The following is a 21,115-nucleotide window of genomic DNA, read 5'->3' on the forward strand; positions in this document are numbered from 1 at the left end:
GACTTCAACTGTGTGCTCAACCCAAAGGCAGACAGATCTGATGGGGAGATTGATAGGCCCACCCCAGTGGCCAGGGTATTGCAGACATTACTAGATGACTTTGGGCTGGCGGATGTTTGGAGACTGAAACACCCTAATGAAACACAGTACTCGCACTGCTCAGCTCCGCAGCACCTGCACACAAGGCTGGATTATTTTTTTGCCACGCCAGATGTGATGATAGAGACCACCCAAATAGAATATAGAGCGAGGGTCCTGTCAGACCACTTGCCTCTGGTGCTGACCTGGCAGCACTGCCGCCCCAGGGCGCGGATACCGACGTGGCGCCTCCAGGCAGAGGCGCTCAGAGACCCAGTCTTCAGGGAAGGTATCAGGGATGCGATCTCACAGTACTTTGAGGTAAACACAGGCAGCGTAGATTCAGCGTGCACACTCTGGGAGGCCTTTAAGGTGGTGTTGCGGGGTGCTGCTATTGCTAAGTCAAAAGGCCTACAGGGTGGGGTCCTAACGGAACTAGAGGAAGCGGAAGAGAAACTGGAGCGCGAACGCAACAGGGCAGGAGGGGACGCAGAACTTGTACTCGAGTTGCAGCAGAGGTGCGCGGAGCTTTGGGAAAGGCTCTGTAACCTTAACTACAAGAAGTATGTCGAGAGGCAACATGCAGGTGGGGATAAAACTGGCCGCTTGTTGGCGTGGTTATATAAGAGCGAAACCTTCAGGTCCCCGATTAGGATAATAACTAGAGAAGACGGGGAGGTGGTTGACACCCAGGAAGGAGTCAACAAGGCATTCTTGGACTATTATAGAACATTATATGAGGACAGAGGAGGGGACAATCAGGAGGAGATTAGAGAAACACTAAAAGACATGGAATTACCTAAGATTAGTGATGAAGAAAGGGAGGAACTGGACGCACCGATTACCCTGGAGGAATTAGAGGAGGTGGTGAAACAGCTGCCCACCTGCAAGACCCCGGGTACGGATGGATTCCCGGGTGATTTCTACAAAATATATAAAGCAGAAGTACTCCTCCCTATGCTAGAGATGCTCAATGAGTCTTTTGAGAAGGGTCGGCTACCGGAAACGCTCAGAGAAGCACTAATCGTGCCGCTCCCCAAGCCCAACAAGCCACGGCATTGCTGCGGCTCCTATAGGCCGTTGTCAATGTTGAACCAGTACAGCAAGATCTTGACGGCGGTCCTGGCCAATAGGCTGCGAAGGGTTATCAGCAAACTGATACACCCGGATCAGACAGGTTATGTCCCCAACAGAAATATAACCCACAACCACAGACGACTCCACCGGGTGATTGAAGAGGGAAACAGGAGTGATGGAGAAATGGCGGTGGTTTCCCTAGATGCAGTCAAAGCTTTTGATTCAGTGAGGTGGCCATGGTTGCTGGCGGCCCTGGAAGAATACGGGATGGGGCCGGGTTATGTTAGGTGGGAGAAATTATTGTACAGTGAACCACTGGCCAGAGTACGCACAGGATCGGTGATATCTGAGAGGTGGCAACTCAGTAGAGGCACCAGGCAGGGGTGCCCCTGGTCCCCGATGTTATACATTCTGGCCCTAGAGCCCCTGGCAGTGTACCTCAGACAACAATATGACATGGTCGGTATTGAAGCAGGGGGAGAGAAACACCTAATAAACGTGTATGCTGAGGATTTGCTACTGTATTTGAAATATCCGGAAGAAAATCTTCAGTATATTCTAGAGGTCATGGAAAAGTATGCAGAACTGTCCGGCATAGCGGTGAACCCCCAAAAATCGAGCATGTTCCCATTGGGGAGCTACATAGGAGCCCCTCTGGAACGGTTGCCAGTGTTGTCCGTACCTTGGGCGGCTGATTCCTTCCGCTAACTCGGAATAGATGTATATCATACTGTGGAGGGGGAACACTTGCATAACACCGAGGTGGCTGTGAAAAAAATCCGCACAAATATGAGGTTTTGGGAGAAGCTGCCGCTGGCGATGATGGGACGGGGGATGATGCTCAAAATGGTGGTCCTGCCTAGGCTGTTACATTTCTTCAGTAATATACCATACTTGATACCCAAAAAGTTTTTTGTCAAACTGAACAGCATGTGCAGGGACTCCCTATGGCACGGCACTCGCAATAGAGTGGCGCTATGGAAGCTACAGAACTGCCATGATAGAGGGGGCATCAAGCTGCCGAACTTTGAGGCCTATTATGTAGCCAGTCAGTTGCAATATGTAACCAAATGGCTCTCTGATGAAGAAACTCCTGAATGTGTGTTTTGGTGAGCCTGAGACTGCCCAGGCTCTTTCTTCTGCTGCCTTACCTGTTACCTGGAGTCTGTGGAGTCTGTTTACCATTACTGCTACTGCTTCCAGGAGGAAGTAGTTCAAAACCCCCAACACACGCGGAGCGCGCGGTGTGCGCAGTGTGTTTTGGTGAGCCTGAGACTGCCCAGGCTCTTTCTTCTGCTGCCTTACCTGTTACCTGGAGTCTGTGGAGTCTGTTTACCATTACTGCTACTGCTTCCAGGAGGAAGTAGTTCAAAACCCCCAACACATGCGGAGCGCGCGGTGTGCGCAGTGTGTTTTGGTGAGCCTGAGACTGCCCAGGCTCTTTCTTCTGCTGCCTTACCTGTTACCTGGAGTCTGTGGAGTCTGTTTACCATTACTGCTACTGCTTCCAGGAGGAAGTAGTTCAAAACCCCCAACACACGCGGAGCACGCAGTGTGTTTTGGTGTTCTGGTGTGGAGGTGAGGGTGAGGGGCAGGTAGTTCTTCATCGATGGAAGAATTTTTGTCCAACCACCGCGGGAAACCTGACATCAACCGTCTGCCCTCCCCCCCCACACCAGACTGCAGCGGCAGCGCTGGAATTCCGTGGCTGCTCACAACTGCACTGAAGTATTGGCCACACCTCGTGTAAGTCCTAAACTAACTCTCTCTAACGACATTGTCATGAAACCTGCAAAAGAATTCCCTGAGTGTCTCATTGGAGCTCATGCAGATGCAGGCCTACATTCGATTCAGCCGACTCAGCCGTGCCTTAAGAATCGAACGGCGAAGAAAAACGCCCTTCAGCCTCTAATTTCATCATTGGTTTCCAAGCCTTCATCTGCAGACACGCCTTCGTGTGTCCACCCTCACCCAAAGCACTTTTCATCGCCTGGTACCCTGCCCACCCCTCTCCCTTGCTCTCCACTACGCAATCCTGTGGAGGGCACCAAAGACCCCTCATTGCGAGTGTTGTTACCGTGTCTGGGGAAGGAGGGGGTGTTTGAGGGGAAGGAGGCCGGCGGTCACGTTGACTGCTTCACGGCAGAAAACCTGGGACCGCCGCACCCCGCTTACCTTGGGCCATGTGGCTTGGCTCGAGGGGTTGTCGGGGTTGCTCCGGACGAGTGCGGTCCTGTGGCTGGGTCTGTGGACGTGGACGTGGACGGGGTTGCTCCCCGTTGGTGTTCGCCTGCCTCTGCCCCTGCCTCTGCCTCGGAGGAGTCCGTGTCTGGCCCGACAGCGGACGCTGAGTGGAAGGTAAAGTCTGGAGTGGAATCCCGTGTGCTCGCACCTATGTCGGACGTGTGCGACACGGAACGGGAAGCTGTGCCCACTCCCTGTGCTCCCTGTACGAGTTTGAACACGTTTTACTCACCACCCTCTATATTGCACCACGCCGGAAACCTTCCCACAGCTTCGTTGCCTAAATTAATGGTATTAGCGTGGCGTGCCCACACAGTGAAAAACTGTTGAAATACTGATAAAATCGAGGGTGGACTGGACCTAAATCGGTCAGAGACGTCTGAGTCACGAATGTGCCCCCCACCCTGTGCGCCCTCTAAAGCAGTTTCGAAAGTCTGTGCCCAAATTGACTTAGAGCCAGGCAATGCTGAGAAAAACTGCGAAATGGAAGAGGAGGTATTTTGCCCCCTGGCCACGCTCCCACATCCCTTAAGCACACCACATGAAGGAAGCGCCTCTCCGGCACCTATGAACAATAGGAGAGACTCACTTGAAGTGGTAAATAAAATCTTACAGGGAATTTCAGAAATAAACAGAGCCCGCAACTTCGCATCTAGAAGAGTCAGCCCCCCAGCTGGTCGAGAAAAACAGTGGACACCCTCAGTGCCCATTCACGAGGCACAATTAGGGGCAGACAGGACCACCTTACACCAAAACTCGATGCTCACTCTGAATAACACACCGCCTCACCAAGAAAAATCTGTGTGTCCGGCCTCACCTAGTTTATCGTGCTCTCAAGCGCTGGCTCCTCAAAGGCAGGACACTCTGCAAATGCGACCAATTAACTCTAGAAGTGTAAAACACATGAGTGCACAAAATGGTGTGGCAAGCGACTCTTCCCTTTCCAGTCTGTCTTCGTCTGAGACCCGCTCTTCTGTCTCTTCACTCATAGAACGTGATTATCCAAAAGTCAGAAGATCTAAAGCTCACCTACATAAAAAAGATTGCTGCTCAAACGTTAGGCTCGACGCGATTTGCATAAAAGAACTTCAATCAGTATTAATGTCATCTACTGGAATTTCGATTGCCCCCTTTCTAAAGCTCTATGAGCAACTGAACGACAATGTGAAGGACCTGTCAACGTTAGTGGCGCTTATGAACTCGAAACTAATTAACATCGAAAAAGATTTGAATGCTGAGAAAAGGGAAAACGAGACTATAAAAGCCAAAACAACCTCGGCTTTGCAAACACTAACAGATCAGAAAGAAAACAACACATTAGACAGAAAACTACTAGCTGAGATCGCCAAAGAAGCACTAAGCGTGCTAAAACATCAACAGTTCTTACATCAGGATGCAAACCAACAAGCGAGATTGGAGCCCCAAGGCCACCAAAAAAATTACAATGGGCAACTGTTCACTGACCTCCCTGTCCCCATACCTGTCAGCAACCTTCATAGGGACACTGGAGCTCGGAGGCCGCAAATCAATATAGAAGCTTTAGGATCTACAAAGCTCTCTGGCGAGCCAACAGAAGTTCTAAAAACAACAGCACAAAACGCTGACTGTTTGGTCCCAAACAAACCAACCAGCTCTATGGGGAGTTTGACTAACTCAGCACCTGCTAACTGTGCAACCAGGGCCCAACACCTGACATCGCAAAATCCTTGCTGGAGGCCCCTGTCCTCGGTCTAGAAAAACCGACCGACGACGTATCCGAACAAATGAATTTTGCTAGTGTCTTGGAAAGTAGCAAGAGCTCACACAATTCTGCGACGTTGGACCCACAAACACCCTCGACTTCAGCACCTACATCGGACACGGGTGTCCCTTGTGTATCCGGGGTGTCCGCAACTCCACAAACAGATGCGCCAAAAAGTCAAATATTTGACATATTTAAAGGAACCGCATCTCAGAAATCAGGCCCAAGGGCCTCCAAACCAGGACAGACGAAAAAAACAAAAAATCAAAAAACTAAAAATCAAAGACTTGGAAATAACTCAAGAAAATTTCTCCGGAACCTAAAAACTGTCAACGTCACTGTCAACAACACTCTCACAGATGAGCGAGGCCCTGTACCGAAAAAAGATCTTCCCACTGACAATGCAACTGTAAAGAGTAAGATCCCGGCATTGGCTCTTGAACCTGCCGACGAACTTTCTATTGACCTCACTAATCTCTCTGTGTACGAGGACTTGGAATCCGAGGTCTTAGCCGCTGACAGGGGAGTAGAAGTCCAGGCAGTTGCCCCTGAATCACAGAAAAAAACAAACGATGAATATGACCTGGAAATCATCCAACTACCAATTGGAGCCTCAAGAATATGTACTTTACCTGAAATGTCCACTGTACAGGAGATGCTGAATGCCGTCCCTGTGAGTCCTACTTTTAAAACTTTGGAGGACAGACGAAAAGCTCTTGTGCACTTGCAGCCAACTTCTAAACTGATGACGAAAAGGGCTCTAGTTCTGGAAGAGGGCCTAAGAAATGATGGCGCCCCAAAAGGAAAAACTTATGAATGGCCTGATCTCAACAAAGAGAACAAAACTAGATCAAGACCGGTCCGACATGAGACCAAGGATTTAGGTCATGGCCGAGGTCAAAATGAATGGTACCAAACAAACAGGATGGACAAAAGATGCAGCGAAAAAAGGCCTATCACTTCATAAAGCCCAGCTAGAACGCATAGAAAATGGCGACAATCTCATCTTAAATCGTACGAACGTTCTATGCCTATTTCAGAACGTGCCATCTCTTAGAACGATTCGTTCCGACGACATCAAGACCGTAGAATTTAAGAACGAGGATCAAAATGATAAAGTCATCCTCCATTTTAGATCTAGAATCGTCCTGAACATTGTCACGGATGCTGCATCTGCACTCATGTCCATGGGTTACGACATCTCAGAAGTGTCTGAGAATGCCAAAACGGATCATATGCCACAAATTCATAAATCTAAACCTGATAATGTGCACCAAGAATTGTCTTTTGCAAATAGAGAGTCCGAAATCATTTCGTACCATAATTCAGAAATATTTAGTGACAGTGAATCACATCTTCGACCCGACAACAAGAAAATGCAAACATCCTGTAGTCTCACTGGGAATGACTTAGGGAAACTCTCAAAAGACGACAATATCAAGATCACTATCAAGGGTACCGGTGCCAATGAACAAAGTCGTGGTGACTCAATAACCCCTAAAAACTCAAGTGTTGATCAAAAAGACTGGTCCTGGCTGGCGGAAACCCTATGCAGATCCTCAAGAAGATAATGCCATGTGGCAGAGGAGCAACTGGAGTTCAGGATTGGATCCTGGAACACCAGGGGCTTCTCCCACCTCTTTGAAGATCCCTGGCCGGATGAGCTCGATGTGGTCTGTCTTCAGGAAACATGGCTAACTACTTGTCCGACCGTGGATACCTATGAAGTGGCATTTAACCCGGCCTCCAAATAAATCAGAGGAAGACCCACGGCAGGCCTGCTGACACTTGTTAAAAAAAGTTCTGGGTGCCATATTATAAACACTTCAAATCTGTTGCCATTTATTCAAGTAACAACATTAGTTTCGGCAGGGCCTAAACCGGACAATGTGATCCATTTCCATCTATTGAATCTATATTGGAACCATATTCAGGCCGGCACAATTCCCTTCATAGATCAATAATTGACGACCTAATGCTCAAAAATGAGTCACACAACATAATTATATGCGGAGACTTGAATATCAACTGCATGGATATAAGACAGAAAAACAACGAAGTCCTTAATGCATCGAATAACTTGGCCGCGAAATGGATGGTGGAAATGGAAGCCAGAGACCTGGCAATGCTTAACGGAAACACTGTCGGCGATATACCTGCCGAACCAACATGGAGACGACTCGCACAAAAATCTATCTTGGATTACTTTTTCGTCTCAGAAAAGATTCAACAATCAACTCTGTCTTTTGTAGTAAAGCAGATGACTCAAAGCGATCATGAGATGAAAATTCTAACCTTGCGAGTCGCGAAACAACCACCTGACAAATGCTGGAATCACCGGATCTTGGTTGAGCCTAATCGTCAGGGTGGAGTGACAGCCTCACTCGAAGTCGCTAAAATCTCAGAGACATTTATTAAGACTGACCTTGGAGTGGAATATGTCCACCTTCTTAAATTGTTTGTGGAAAAAAAACACAGATCGAGAAACCCTGGATTTGCAAACAAACACAAATTTGATGTTGAGGTTATGAGGAGAAAGAGGGAACTTCATGCAACTATCAGACACATAAAATTCAGAGATCCCACAAATTTTTTGCAAGGAAAACAGAAATACAAAAACTGGATTCGATCTCATAAGGCTCTAATGCTCCAAAACGATGCTGAACTGATGCTGCAAAAGATGAGAAACAAAAACTCGTCTGAATTTTGGAGTTTAATTAACAATGAAGGCGCTCCTCAAAGTGCACTGATGACAAACATGGTTTCAGAAGCAGGGTGGACCTCACATTTTGAAAATCTGTACAGCAAAAAAGGGAAATGGTCGTCCCCGACGACATCAAATCTAACAAAATGGGACCTCACTTTCCCCAAAGCTGATTTACTTCAAATTATTAAGAATGTTAGCACCTCAAGGGCTCCAGGGCCGGACGGTCTCACTAACTTTACTATAAAGCAAGGTCCAGAGCAATGGGCAGAGTTTTGTGAAGAGCTATTCGCCCGAATCTGTAGAAGATGTGAAACTCCAAATTCTTGGAAGTCTGCAATAATAGTCCCCATCTTCAAAAAAGGAAATCGCCTCGAGCCCAAAAACTACCGACCAATAGCGCTCCTGGACGTATTAGGCAAAGTGTATGCAACAATGCTCCAACAGAAACTGTCACAATGGATTGCTGATAGCAACCATTTTGACGTACGACAGACGGGCTTTGTAAAAGGGGTCGGCTGTGGCCTAAACCTTTTGCTAATACATTTGCTAAAGATGGAAGCAATTAGATCTGGCAAAAAGGTCTACTTAGTCCTGATAGACTTTTCTCATGCTTTCGATTCCATCGACCGAGAACTTCTGTGGACCAAGATGACCAACTGGGGCTGCCCGGAGAGCTTATTAGCCGCCATTAAAGAAATCCACACCGCAACTACCATCAGAGTGCGCCTTGACCAACGTGGATCTCTTACAGAGGAAATCAACACCTTTTGTGGAGTTAAACAGGGCTGCCCTCTGGCGGCAATTATATTTAATCTGTTTCTCTCGGACATTGGCATCGCAATTGATGAGCCTCAATCTTTTTCCCCAAAATACATGGCTCCCCCCTGAGCTGGATGCTGTACGCTGACGATTTAATCTTGTTAGACACCACTCCAATCGGCCTTCAGCGTAAAATGAATGCAGTGGAACGCTATGTGGAAAACAACGGTCTGTATATCAACAACACAAAAAGTGAAATTCTGACGCTGCAAAACCTGCAAATGGGCCGCCATCGGAAAAACAACAAATTTAGTTGGCATCTAGGAAAAGAAAAATTAACCACGGTGGAAAGCACAAGATATCTCGGCATGCAAATTAACACAAACTTAAATGATAGCCCCTGGATGGAGACTGTGAAAACAAAATGCCGAAACTTTGCTTCTTAAGCCCTGATCCTAAACAAAAGATATGGGAAGTTTTCGCTTAAGCCAGTGATAACCTTTTATCAGCAGAAGGTTGTCCCATCTCTCATATACGGAGCCGAAAATGCTTTGGGGTGTCCAGCGGAACTCTGGTCAACCCTAGAACACATTTTCTGGGTGAAAACCTTACATTTACCAAACAGCACTTCAACAGTGTGCTTACGTTATGAGCTAGGCTTGATATCCATTGAGGCTCGGATCGCGTGGAACGCCCTGACTCTATTTAGGAAAGTCACGCTGCCAGACGCCGCTCCACAATTTAAAATATTGAGCAAATACACCAAAATGCTGCAGGACAATCCGCTTTTGGTAAAGAAAAAGATCTGGGAATTAGACTGGATTCAAACCAGTACAGACCAAAGGTCTTTGAAAACAATTAGAGATGCCCCTACTGATGCAAGAGCGCTTAACAAACTGCAAAATTACGTGGTCTTATTCCCAGACAACAGGAGGAGGGCCACTCTTATGAGATTTCGTCTAAATTTGTTTAGAACAAAGAATTGGGCTGGAAAGGACAAGTCAGACACAGTATGCAGGTTTTGTAAAGCCTGCAATGAAACACTTAAACATCTTGTCCTATTCTGCCCTTTCCTTAGATCCCTAAGAACTAAACATCTTGGCCAAATGTTAAATGAATACTCACTGAGGAATGCAGACGAATGGTGGCATTTGATGTTTATGGGCTTCAATACAAAACTGACAAGGGTGTTGACCCTTTTTCTGCATGAGATTGAAAGGAGCCTTGAGTTATCTGATGCCGAAGTATAAGGACTTTAGGGTAGTGCTTAACATTGCTTAACCTTCGGATGAAGCACATTGGGCACTCCCCGATACGGCTCCTTTGGTACCAAAGGCTTGATCCCTGTCAAAAGGGCGGAACTTTATCTCATGCCTATGCTTTGTTTTGTTTTGTTTTGTCTTGTCTTGCTTTGTATCGGCTATTGGGTTCTGACAAATTGGATGCATTTTAAAGGTTTGTATAAACCAATAAAAAAAAAAAAAATAAAAAAAAAAATAAAAAAGACAATCCTGAATCTAGGTAGGCTGTTTGGGCAGGACTGCACCCCGTTTTACCTAAAAGAGATTATCTGGGTGCCTAGACTTGAAATGAAAGAACGCCCGGGTATGCTGTTGCTTGGGTGGAAGATGTGGCACAGAGTATGCCAACTGATGGAGAACCCATGCCCGTGTTCCCCACAGGTGCCACTAGTTGCCTTAGCTAGGGGAGACAACCAGCTCAGGATGATAATCAGGACCTACTGGGAATCAGTTGGGCTGGTCACATTGGGAGACATATGGCAAGAAGGGGCTATTAAAGACTTCGAAGAACTGGGAGAAGAGACAGGCTTGCATGGAGGCCAATATGTCACGTATCTTACGCTAGTGCAGACTATTCGCAAAACCTGGCCAGAGATTGTACTGGCGGAAGAGCCAGACGTTCTAATGGGAACAATATATGACATATCAGAAGGAGGGCACAAGATCTCTAAATTATATGAGATGGTGATGACCCGGGTGGGGAAGGATTTGACTCATCTGAGGCTGGACTGTGAAGCGGAGGTGGGGGCACAGATGACCGATGGAATGTGGGAACGTGCTATAGGATACCACAAGAAAGTGTCCAGAAATGCTAGATTGCAGCAGATACAGTTATACATAACGCATAGAGCCTATATGACCCCGAAGAGGGTTTCCCAGACCACGGAACACTAAACACCTTGGGAAACTGAGGGACCTGGCATATGTGCTTGCTAAAAGAAGGATTGCCATGGGCTGGAAGCAATGCCACAAGCCACGGGTAGAGGTATGGTGGTGGGACTTGCAAAAATGGGCGGAGGCTGAAACGGTGGTGTGGCAGGAGGCATGTAGAAAGTGCGGGGAAGAAGATGTGGGTAACCTGATGGCTTGGAGAATGTTAATAACAGGACTGTTTGGCACAGTAGTGGATCCTGCAGCTTCGGAAGGAAGCGATACCCAGCCACACGCAGCGGATACAGAACTAGAAATGCAAATAAGCTCTTGAGGGGGGGGATTTGGGGAGCAGTAATGAGCATTAATTGATGTTCACGAGTTTCTTGTAAATAATGCTGCAAGTTTGGTTTGTATTGTTTATTTGTTTTCAAAATAAAAATCTTTAAAAAAATAAAAATAAAAAAAAAAACATTTATGTGTGTGGTTTGTCAGGCCGGTTAAAGATTTGGTAACAGAAATGTGTATTAACTTATAAAGGTTTGCCCGATGTATATGTTTGTCTGCTAAAATCAAGGGCTACCAAGGGAACTCGTCACGGACAATGGGGTCCAACTTGTATACATTTCGGAAGGAAAATAATATTTACCAGATACAGGCGGCTCTATATCATTCTCAAGCAAATGGCCTGGTGGAACGCACAAACAGATTTATCAAAGGGGCCATGCAACTAGCCACAGCAGTGGGATTAGACCCTCATAGTACAGTAAAGGAAGCCATGGCGGCCCATCGTCTTACCCCCAGTTTGATTACAACCATACCACTGTTCTGCCTCCTCAGACTTCAGAGAGCAACGTCCACCTTAGTGCCACCATGGCTGTTGAAAATAAGGAAAGATGACACAGTGGACATGGAGGATTTAGCCTGGCAAATGAGGAGAATCAAAGATTGCATGAAAACGTGGAACGACAAGAGGAGAGCTCCACAGAGAAGCACTGTCCACGTGGGTGATCTTGTCAAAATTAAGCTATCACATAGAGAGCCAGTGACGGGATCCAAGTTTAGTCGGCCAGTGAGAGTGCATCAGTGAAGGACCAATGATGTGCACACCCAAGATGGAAGGAGATAGAACTTAGAACGTGCAGCCCTATATGAAAAGAGAACAACAGAAATACACAGTCCATCAGTTCAGGAACATGATATTGTTGAGAGAAGATTCGGCTATGACAAGTAGCTAGCTTAAGAGCAGCCTCAACAGGAGATTGAGCAGTCTGAAGGAATAAAAGCTCAAAAGGGAAACAGCCTGAGGAGGGAGTGAAACACAGCAGGAGAGAACAGCGGAGATCGAAACCTTGCCAACTAAGTGTGAGGTAGAAAGGACTCGCCCGCAAAGAGAAAGGAGAAGACCTGGACATTTTGCAGACTATGTGATGTAATAACTCTTGGCTGCTCAACAAAAGGAGGTATGTTGAGTCGATGCACTCACGAGAAGTTGCGCCCAACCTGTCGCAAGAAGACGCGACCCGACGTAAGGTGTGGACTGCACGCGAAGAGGCATTCTGAGAGCAGGAGCATTTAAGAAGGCTACGGCAGGCCGGCGCTCCTCCTGACTGAGGCCTCAGAAAAGACTGCAGCTGGCACACCTCCACATCAGCATCATCCTGTTCAGTTGTTCTGTTACCTGCTTAAAGACAGTAAGGGCCTGTACTACTTAACTTGCAAGTTGGCAATAAAGCCCTCCTGTTCAATTAACCTGTGTACGCATTATCCTTGAGTGGGCCACATCACTTACTGTCCAGAATTTGCATTTGCAGTCACCCTAAATTCACTATCAATCACTTCTTATCTGTACCATGTTTTGCCATTTAGATGGACAAAGACAATAATCAATTCTGCATTTATAAAAAACTACGAACTCCATATATGTGTATTATATATATATGACGAAGCCTTGACGGGGAAACGCATTGGATGACTCCCCGGAGTCCTCACTTTTATCTATCATCTATCTACACTAGTTATTTTACACATTTTTTCTGCATTTTCCTGGATTTTGAGAGAATGTATCTAATAAAGCGACAATTTACATACATCTTTGATTGGGGTCGCTGTCACCGTTTCTTCAACAAAGCTGGCTGGAATACACTCCTGCGAATGTGGGCATGAAAGGAGGGACCACTGTGAAGGTGATACAGGGAGTTGTCCCTGTCCTTTTGACTAATATATGCCATTGTATGTGTATATGCCATTGTATGTGTATGCCATTACCTGCAGTTGTGGTCTGAATTAGATAGGATCAACAATAGGCCCGTTTAAATTGCGCAACTTGCAACATTACAAGGCTATAAAAAATGGAGATCAAACTTATCCACTGGAAAAACACTTTGCTGAACAACACAGCAAAAATGTAAAAGAGATTAGTTTCCAGGGACTAGCCCATATACCACAACATAAAAGACTTGGCAATAGAGAACTCAAGTTACGTCAACTAGAAGCCAAGCTCATATGCAAATATGACACTTTGAAACCCAATGGTCTCAACATAGACTCAGAGATGTATGTGTTCCTATATGAATGATAAATTAAACACTGAGATCCAGGTGGACTTTTATGTCAACCTATATACCTTAGTTTGTCTATTCATCCTCACATTCTGCATATATGAGTATTATTGGTTCATAGACTGTTGTGTAAAGATGTGTTGGCTGTGTGCATCATATCATTTAACATACTCTAAAAATCATGGATACTTGGATGCTGTACAGCCACATTTATGCACTGAATAGGGACTTGGTTTCAAGTTTTTGTCTCATGTTGCACTTTTATGCACTAGTCACTTTACTCTGTTTAGTGATGTTTCACTAATTGTTAATATGTCATTGAGAATCATGCTGTCCGTACTACATATGCTCACTCCGTGTAGTGAACATTACTATTGTTTCTATATGGCCATACACTGGTACTGCCATCTTGAATAGGGTGCTACCTTATCCTGAGCAACTAGGGTACATTATGTGTCTCTGGTAGAGGACTTTTTTCTCCTCTAGAGGGCATACTCAGTTTACCTCCTCTTTTGGCCATTATACCTTTCTGTCACTTTAGTTTATGCATTGCATTTTTTCTATCGTGTTAAACTAAACAGGGGCATGGTTTAGCAGCAATTATGAGTTTTTAACCATATGTGACATACCTTTATACATACATTTATATATATGTTAATACTGGTTAAGATTATCCAGTTGTTTTATACATTAATAACTTGTATGAAGTTGCTTCTAGACATGTTTTAGCATTTGCAGAAAAATGTATACTTGTTTTTTTGTGCGCCCCATTAGATTTCAGGCTGGGAGGTATCTGTTTCCTAGTTTTTGACGTATTGCACTCACTACATTTAAATGCAGGCTTTCACTTGAAAGCTCACTTTACTATACGAGAGCGGGCGCTGTGGTTTTAGGGCAGCAGCTGCAGACATTTGTTTTTAGGGCACTTCGTGCCACTAGCGGATAGATAGCAGCGCCGTAAAGATATTTTTTCTCTATCACGGCGCAGCCATATATTAAACAGGCACACTGGCGCTTTAACTCGTGGTTATTTCTTTTAACATTTTGTGTAGCAAGAGGAGGCGAAGGGCTGTCTAGTTTTAATGTTCAGCAGGCATACACTTAGCATATTAATGGGGAATTATGTGACTCACAATGGTGGGTTACTATGTATTAATATACTGAACAATGGCGAATTTGTTGCCATTAGAACCATAGAGTTCTAACCAATGAACTGTTTACGTTTTTCTCACGTTACGTGCGCTGCACAACTGGGCAGACCCAATCACCTCCCTTGCAAGGGTATAAAAACACGAGGAAACTAATACTTGGATTCACAACAAGCCTGAGGAAGCTCGCGAGACGAGCGGAACGTGTGGCATTTTCCACCCGCTGTGGGTGAGTGCTGCTAGACACCTGGTCTGCCCAGGCATTGCTATGTATGCTTTTTATGTTATTTTCACTCCTTTTGGATAAATAAATGAAATTTTAGAACACACTTTGAAGTCTTGTGTGCTTGGGCATTTTTTGGTAGGTGTTTGTGGTGGGGCTCCCTTTCTCTTGAGCACCTTCACCTTTTGTCTGACATATATTGAGCGTAGCCTGCTCTAGCCCAGTAGCACCAGCTCAGAGCGCAATTTGTTGGCTTTATTATCTGTTTAATTAATATATATATGAGAGAGAGAGAGAGAGAGAGAGTGTGTGTGTGTATATATATATATAAAATATATGCTATATACAGAATATATTGCCGTGTGTGTACACAATAGTAGTGACAATTACTTTAAAACACTCGAACACTATGCACGATATAAAACAATATGTACAGTCTAGAATATTTTAAATTGGCGCAGTTGAGCCATACAAATAAATATAATTTGTCTCAGGATCCCGCTTAGTACGACAACTCAGAACAACAGAGAGCAGGACCCTTTGTCGGCTACAAACACCGCTGACTGCATGGAACCTGAAGGTTTCATCCGCCGGCATGGCGTTCAGGACTGGCACATTCTGTGATAGAATGTTACCATTCCAGTTGTTTGTTACAACGCTGTGTTGTTATGTATGTTGTTATGTAATACATGTGATGCCGCCCTCATTCACATATGATTTCTCGGAAATGGGTCTTTGCTCGGAAACGACCTGAGGAGCTCTCAGTAAAAACTAAAAAGAGACTAAGGTGTAGTAGACAGAGCGAGCATTTTACGTCCATCTTTGAACAGAATCGTTTTTTAGCTGTTATTAAGACGACGTCAATTAAAAGTGAAACAAAGATGTAAAACATCCAATCATTATGAATACGCGGTTTAAATACTAAAAATTCCGTTCATGTTATGCGCAAGTTCGATTATTTTTATATTTCTAACATAGGGACTAACATTTACAAACCTCGAAGATATCGACCCATAAAAAGACATACAATCATTTTGTAAATATATTTAATACAGGCTATTAAAACGATTCCATTCTTCTTTGCATTTAGAATAATTCTGTGTTTCGAAACGGCCTTCTGCCACACAACGATAGATTGTCGATAGGCACTGAAACATGCTCATTGAGTCCTTCTGCTATTTCTAAAAGTGGCTTTCCATTACAAAAGTTCTGAACTTTAAATAACATTTAAGAGCTGCTGATCGGTCGACCCAGGTTTACGCTTTAAGAGACAGCGGCTTCTAACCGTCAACTTTACTTGTACCCATGCCAGAACCGTTACATTGCCACAGAAGGAAGCGGGTAACCAGAGGAAAATGTAAAACATTAAAACGCATAGCTAACATTTAAGACTGCACGACTAGGTGCTGACTTTCAGCTCAAATGCATACGTATATGCAATATATTGCATGCCTGGTAGAAAACATCCAGATTATTCTAAATTAGACATGCATTAAGTGGCACTTTCAAAAAGCATGTATAGAAAATGGAAGACATTGAACTGCCCAACGTTTGATAAATAAGAGTTTGTTTTCAAATGTTACACGTTGGGGGGCATTCGATTTTAATTGAAATAAAGTGGAGCACACAGTAAACCAACGAGGAAGAGACGCACAAATAGAAGGCGCGCATGCAACACTTTCTTTCCAAATCATTTCAGTTTCGTACACGTCTTTATTCGTCCCCAAAGTCCATGTTACTTAAAACTTTTATGGCCCTGGTATTCTCTTTAATATGTTATTTTGATCGACATTTCGAAGGTAAACGTTAACACAATTGATAAATTGCCTCAGGCCCCACTGCATTAATACTTAGTATTTCCTTTCGTGAAACTTGAAGCATTACAAAAGCAGAAACCTTCAGCTATGGCTCAAAGATGGCTCATAATAAACACCTCGACACATTGAAACTCATGCAGAGGGTTAAGAAATTAAGACGAACAGGTGTGCACCCATAAACACTCCAATGCAAGCAGGTGCCGCCTTTTGCCTTGTGTGCCACTGCATTTAGAGACCACGGCGGTACTTTATAAACTAAAACGAAATCACACTGCCAAGGTTATTTGCCTAACACCTGGTCTTTTCAATAGCATTGCATTTAAACCGATTAAAATCTTTTGTTGTTGCAGAAAGTGACTTTTTTTTTTTTTGCAACGTCCCCACATACTGTGGAAAACAATTGACAGCAACGTGGTAGGTACTCACTTTTTTGAAGCAGGTGCCGAGAAATGATAGAAATGCTATATTCCGCACGCTCCAAGGGTTTTCGCGGGATGTCTGTCGCCTTGGCGAAGTCTCTTCTGATGCCAGCACACATGGTGCTGGGTACACACTGCATGAGGAACACCGCGCACTACAGAAATAGATCGGCTTTTTGTGTGCAAGTCTGGAGGAGGGAACGCCGTGCGATGTCCCGATAAACTGATGCAGCCTTAGCTTACCTGCCAACCGAGCCAGTACCACGAACACTTCCACTATGATTTCAGAACATGCATGCCAGCGCCACCGGGAGATGCCCTTCAAAAATGTGTCTTAGTTTTATCCAAGTCAATTGATAATTCACATTGTTTTAGCTCTAACGCCCTCTATTGCGCATTTCTAAACGTTGATGGCACTTTACTTGGTACGTCAAGGCAGGTACTGAGATTAAATGATGTGGCCAATGTAAATACTATTGTGTGTGCCTGGGCAGTGGGGGATTTATTATTTCAGTTTCATTAAATCATGCCACAAACCAAGCTCACACAATGGTAATGAGCCTTCCTATTGTGAGTGGGAGGTTTGGATTCTATTAAGAGACAGGCAAATATTATGCTTTTTATTATTTTCAACCATCAGCTTATAAACAGAAGAATTGTTTTAAAGTAATGAACGGAAACAACTTTCCCTAAGCCATCATGGAGGCCAAGGTCCTGTCCCCTAAACAACCAACGAGAAGCTGTCCCACAACATAAATAAGGCTGGTGCTTACTACCCATCCGTATTGGAAGCTGAAAAAGAACTTCCACAAAACAGCACTTCCCACATTAGAATGGCAACTTAACCCATCATGAGGTAAAGCAAAATCTTCTGATTACCCCAGCGTCCCTCTTGCTCACCCCAGTACTTATCCTTGCAGGTGCTCCCTTTCCCACAGGAGTCCATTTCTAAAACTTTGTGTAAGAATACCCAGAACACTTCAAACATTCTGTATTTTTCACTGTCCTTGAAGATCCAGACGTTTAGGCTTGCATTTTATATATGGTCCAATTAAGTTCCAGGGTAGATTTCCACATCTGGGATTTGGGGACTATGAGAGAAACCCCACGCCCCTCCTATAATCACCCCATGGCCCTCCTTGCTTGCTGGGAGCTAAGGTCCGACAAGGCCCAGAGACAGCATTTTTCCACAGTGCATTTTGGGGGCTTGGAAGAGCTCCTTTCGTCTCCACTGGTTGACGGACAGAGGATGAGGGAAGAGAAGCCAGAAACTGCTAACTGTGATGAATCAGTGATGATTACCACAGAAAACCTGGCCTGGGACCCTTCTCATATGGCCAGGGAAAGACAGCCGCTTCCTGTTCCCAGGGGTGGTATTCTACAGAATTATCACATGGGGGTGTGCAGAGCAGGTCAGGAAGAATAGGAAAACCCCTTTAATAGCTTCCCCAAAAACCATACCATCTTAATGGCTTACTATAAAATTGAGACTGCGAAAGGACAGGGTAATTTGCACATTGGGGACTTCAAGTCCAACAATGCCCAAAGTAGTGGGACGAAGAAGAGGGATGCAGAGGAGCTGGTCTGCAAGTTGCAGGCTAATAGTGCTAATGACCCACACCTGAGGGAGACTGGAAGGTATAAAAAAAGCCTTCAGGTGCAGGCCATAAGGAGAAGCAGAAGGTGAAGTAATTTGTTGAGACTGCACATTGTAGTGGCAGCAGAAGTTGAAGGAAAGGGTATACAGTGTTAATAACGACAAACTTTTTCAGTGACACCTAAATAATGAAAAAATTATGATTCTTTAAATAAAAGTATATATGGGGGGTGGGGTAAGGGATTAAAAAGGAAGGGGTGGTTTGGGGTGTAGAAACGTTGGAGAAACCGGGGGTTTGGCAGGGGACCCCGAAATTGAAAAAGAGGAAAATAATTCAACATTTATTTGTTATTTAGGTGTAAATGAAAAAGTTATTTGTTGTTGTCATTATAAACACATGGAACCAAGGGAAGCAGAGACACCGGAGCCACCATTATTTGTGAAGCAGATGCCAGTTTCGTGAGGGTCTCTACCCTTAATGACCCTGTATGCAGAGGTTGCGCAGCGGGAAGTGTTATTCCAGAAAGCCTTCCCCATGGTGGCCTGGTAAGCAGAGGTTGCGCGGTGGGAAGGGTTACTTTAAGAAGCTTTCCCCACAGTCACTTGTACTCTGGCAGGCGAGCACCAGAGTGCTCGTGGAGTGAGGAACACTCCTCACCCGGCTGGTGTGAGCCACGGGAAGCAGAAAGATGCAGCGGGAAGCAGAGGAGCAGAAGTGGCAGTGGAGGGAGCAGACTCTTATGCAGCACCCGTTGAGTTCACTAGTATTGTGTGACCCCAGAACGCTCCGTAATCGCCCACTGGCCACTATTGGGAATATTGAATACTGCACAAATGTAAAGCGACTAAAATGGCAGAGTAGGACATACCATTCTGATACAAAAGCGTTCAGAAGGTTGTAATTGTAATTACAAAGGTCGAAGTGATTGCCAAAGCCTAAAGATGGCAATATAAAAGGAAGGTAACACAAACTAAAACTACCATTGCCAAAGCCAAGAGATGGCAATTAAGAAGCAAGCCAATGATAACCCCTATTGCCAAAGAGAGGAAGAGGCACTAGTTGATAAAGACCTAAAAAAAAGCATTGTCTAAGCCAAAAAAGAGCAAGTGTGATAAAAAAAAGCCATCATCAGCAGTTGGTTGATATAAGACTGGGAAAATAAGAGTGACAGAAGAGCTCCCCTCCTCATAGAAAGCATTCAGGAGAAAAGGCGCATAATCTGCATTGCATGTGGCAATCACAAGGGAGAAATAAACAGTGCCAATGTGTTACGTGTTTTCCCAGAAGAAGTAGCCCATACTGAAGTTGTTGATACTGATATTGTTGAAAGCTAAAATACTTTGTTGTGACAGGAGAGCAGCCCTCCTGATAGAAAATATTGAGGAGGAGAGGAGCATAACCTGCATTACCTGTGGCATAAACAGCACCAATGTGTCTCATGTCTTTTCATAAGAAATATTAATTGCTAAGTTGGTTGAATTGAACTTTACCACAGAAGTACTTGTACCAGTGTTAGAAGCTTTTAGTCATGGCAGGCGAGTATACCAGGGCAAGGGACTTTCTAGTGGTAGCCCTGGCAGGTGAGTGGACCAGGTAGAAGTTGTAGAAGTACTGTATTGTGGTTAAAGACTGTGGAGAAGAAGTAGCAAAGACCACTAAAGTATCTTGTGAATACATCCTGACAAAACATTGCTGGTGCTAAATTGATCTGCGGAAGTGTTTTTTTTTTGTTTCCTAAAAATAAGTTGTGTTGAACTCTTTGCTACAAGTGGAGAGACAAAGAGTTGTTATTTCTTTTGAACTGTTAGAAAGTCCAAGTGAGAGACCTTTGGAGCAAGAAGAACCTTATCACCAGAACTTTGTGGTCGAATGACACTTACCTAATTTTGAACTGTGCATACAAATCTGCTTTGAATCTGGGGAAGGGACCATTACCCAGGTTACCAGGAGAAACAATTATTACGTTTATGTTGGACATAACTGTGATATTTGTTATATTTGAATTGCCATATATTTCCTTCATATGTTTGTTGTATGTATAAGTGTGAGGGACAATTCCTTTAGTTAGAGTGTTTCCTTTAGTTTATTTTGTTAGGGAGGGAAATCCTCTTTAGGGTAGGGATAGAGAGGCGTTCATCAAACCCTTTAAGTTAATAAAATGGCATTTTATGAAAAATCTTCAGAAAGTTGTCCACCTCACATTTCGGACCCCTCACATAACACAGAAATGAAAATCCACATCAAGTCCCTTAGAGAAACAGCCTTATCTGTAAACCCCTGTCAAGTAGATATTGATGTCAGGACAATCGCTAGTGGATCACACAGAGGAATGATTCCCTCCCTTAGGCGTTAGGGGTAACCCCAGATCAGTGCATACATGCCTCCAACCCGCTGAAAGCAAATGATGGGCTCTCCAATGATGTTTAGTGCTGTTATTACATGGGGCAACCAGACCAGCAACTTTTCCACCTTATTAGTATTAAATGCAAAGCTGTAGGTGTGTATTTTGTGTGATGAATCAGTAATGATTCCTCCCAGAAACCTGGCCTGGGACGCTTTTCAAGTGGCCAGG

The 21,115-nt window shown here is 44.6% G+C and overlaps 1 protein-coding gene across 2 annotated transcripts in view; it reads right to left on the bottom strand.

Moving 5' to 3' along the window:
* The window catches only part of CIITA (class II major histocompatibility complex transactivator), an 807,875-nt gene extending 790,655 nt beyond the window's left edge, over positions 1-17,220 (bottom strand). For both annotated transcript variants that reach the window (XM_069647820.1, XM_069647816.1), the window contains exon 1: positions 16,953-17,220. The gene's annotated coding sequence lies outside the window, so the exon portion shown is untranslated. The remainder of the gene's footprint in view (positions 1-16,952) is intronic.
* Between the last annotated feature and the right edge of the window lie 3,895 nt (positions 17,221-21,115).

Source organism: Ambystoma mexicanum, chromosome 2q (genome assembly GCF_040938575.1).
Source record: "Ambystoma mexicanum isolate Mex_15411 chromosome 2q, UKY_AmexF1_1, whole genome shotgun sequence".
NCBI classification, from domain to species: Eukaryota; Metazoa; Chordata; class Amphibia; order Caudata; family Ambystomatidae; genus Ambystoma; species Ambystoma mexicanum.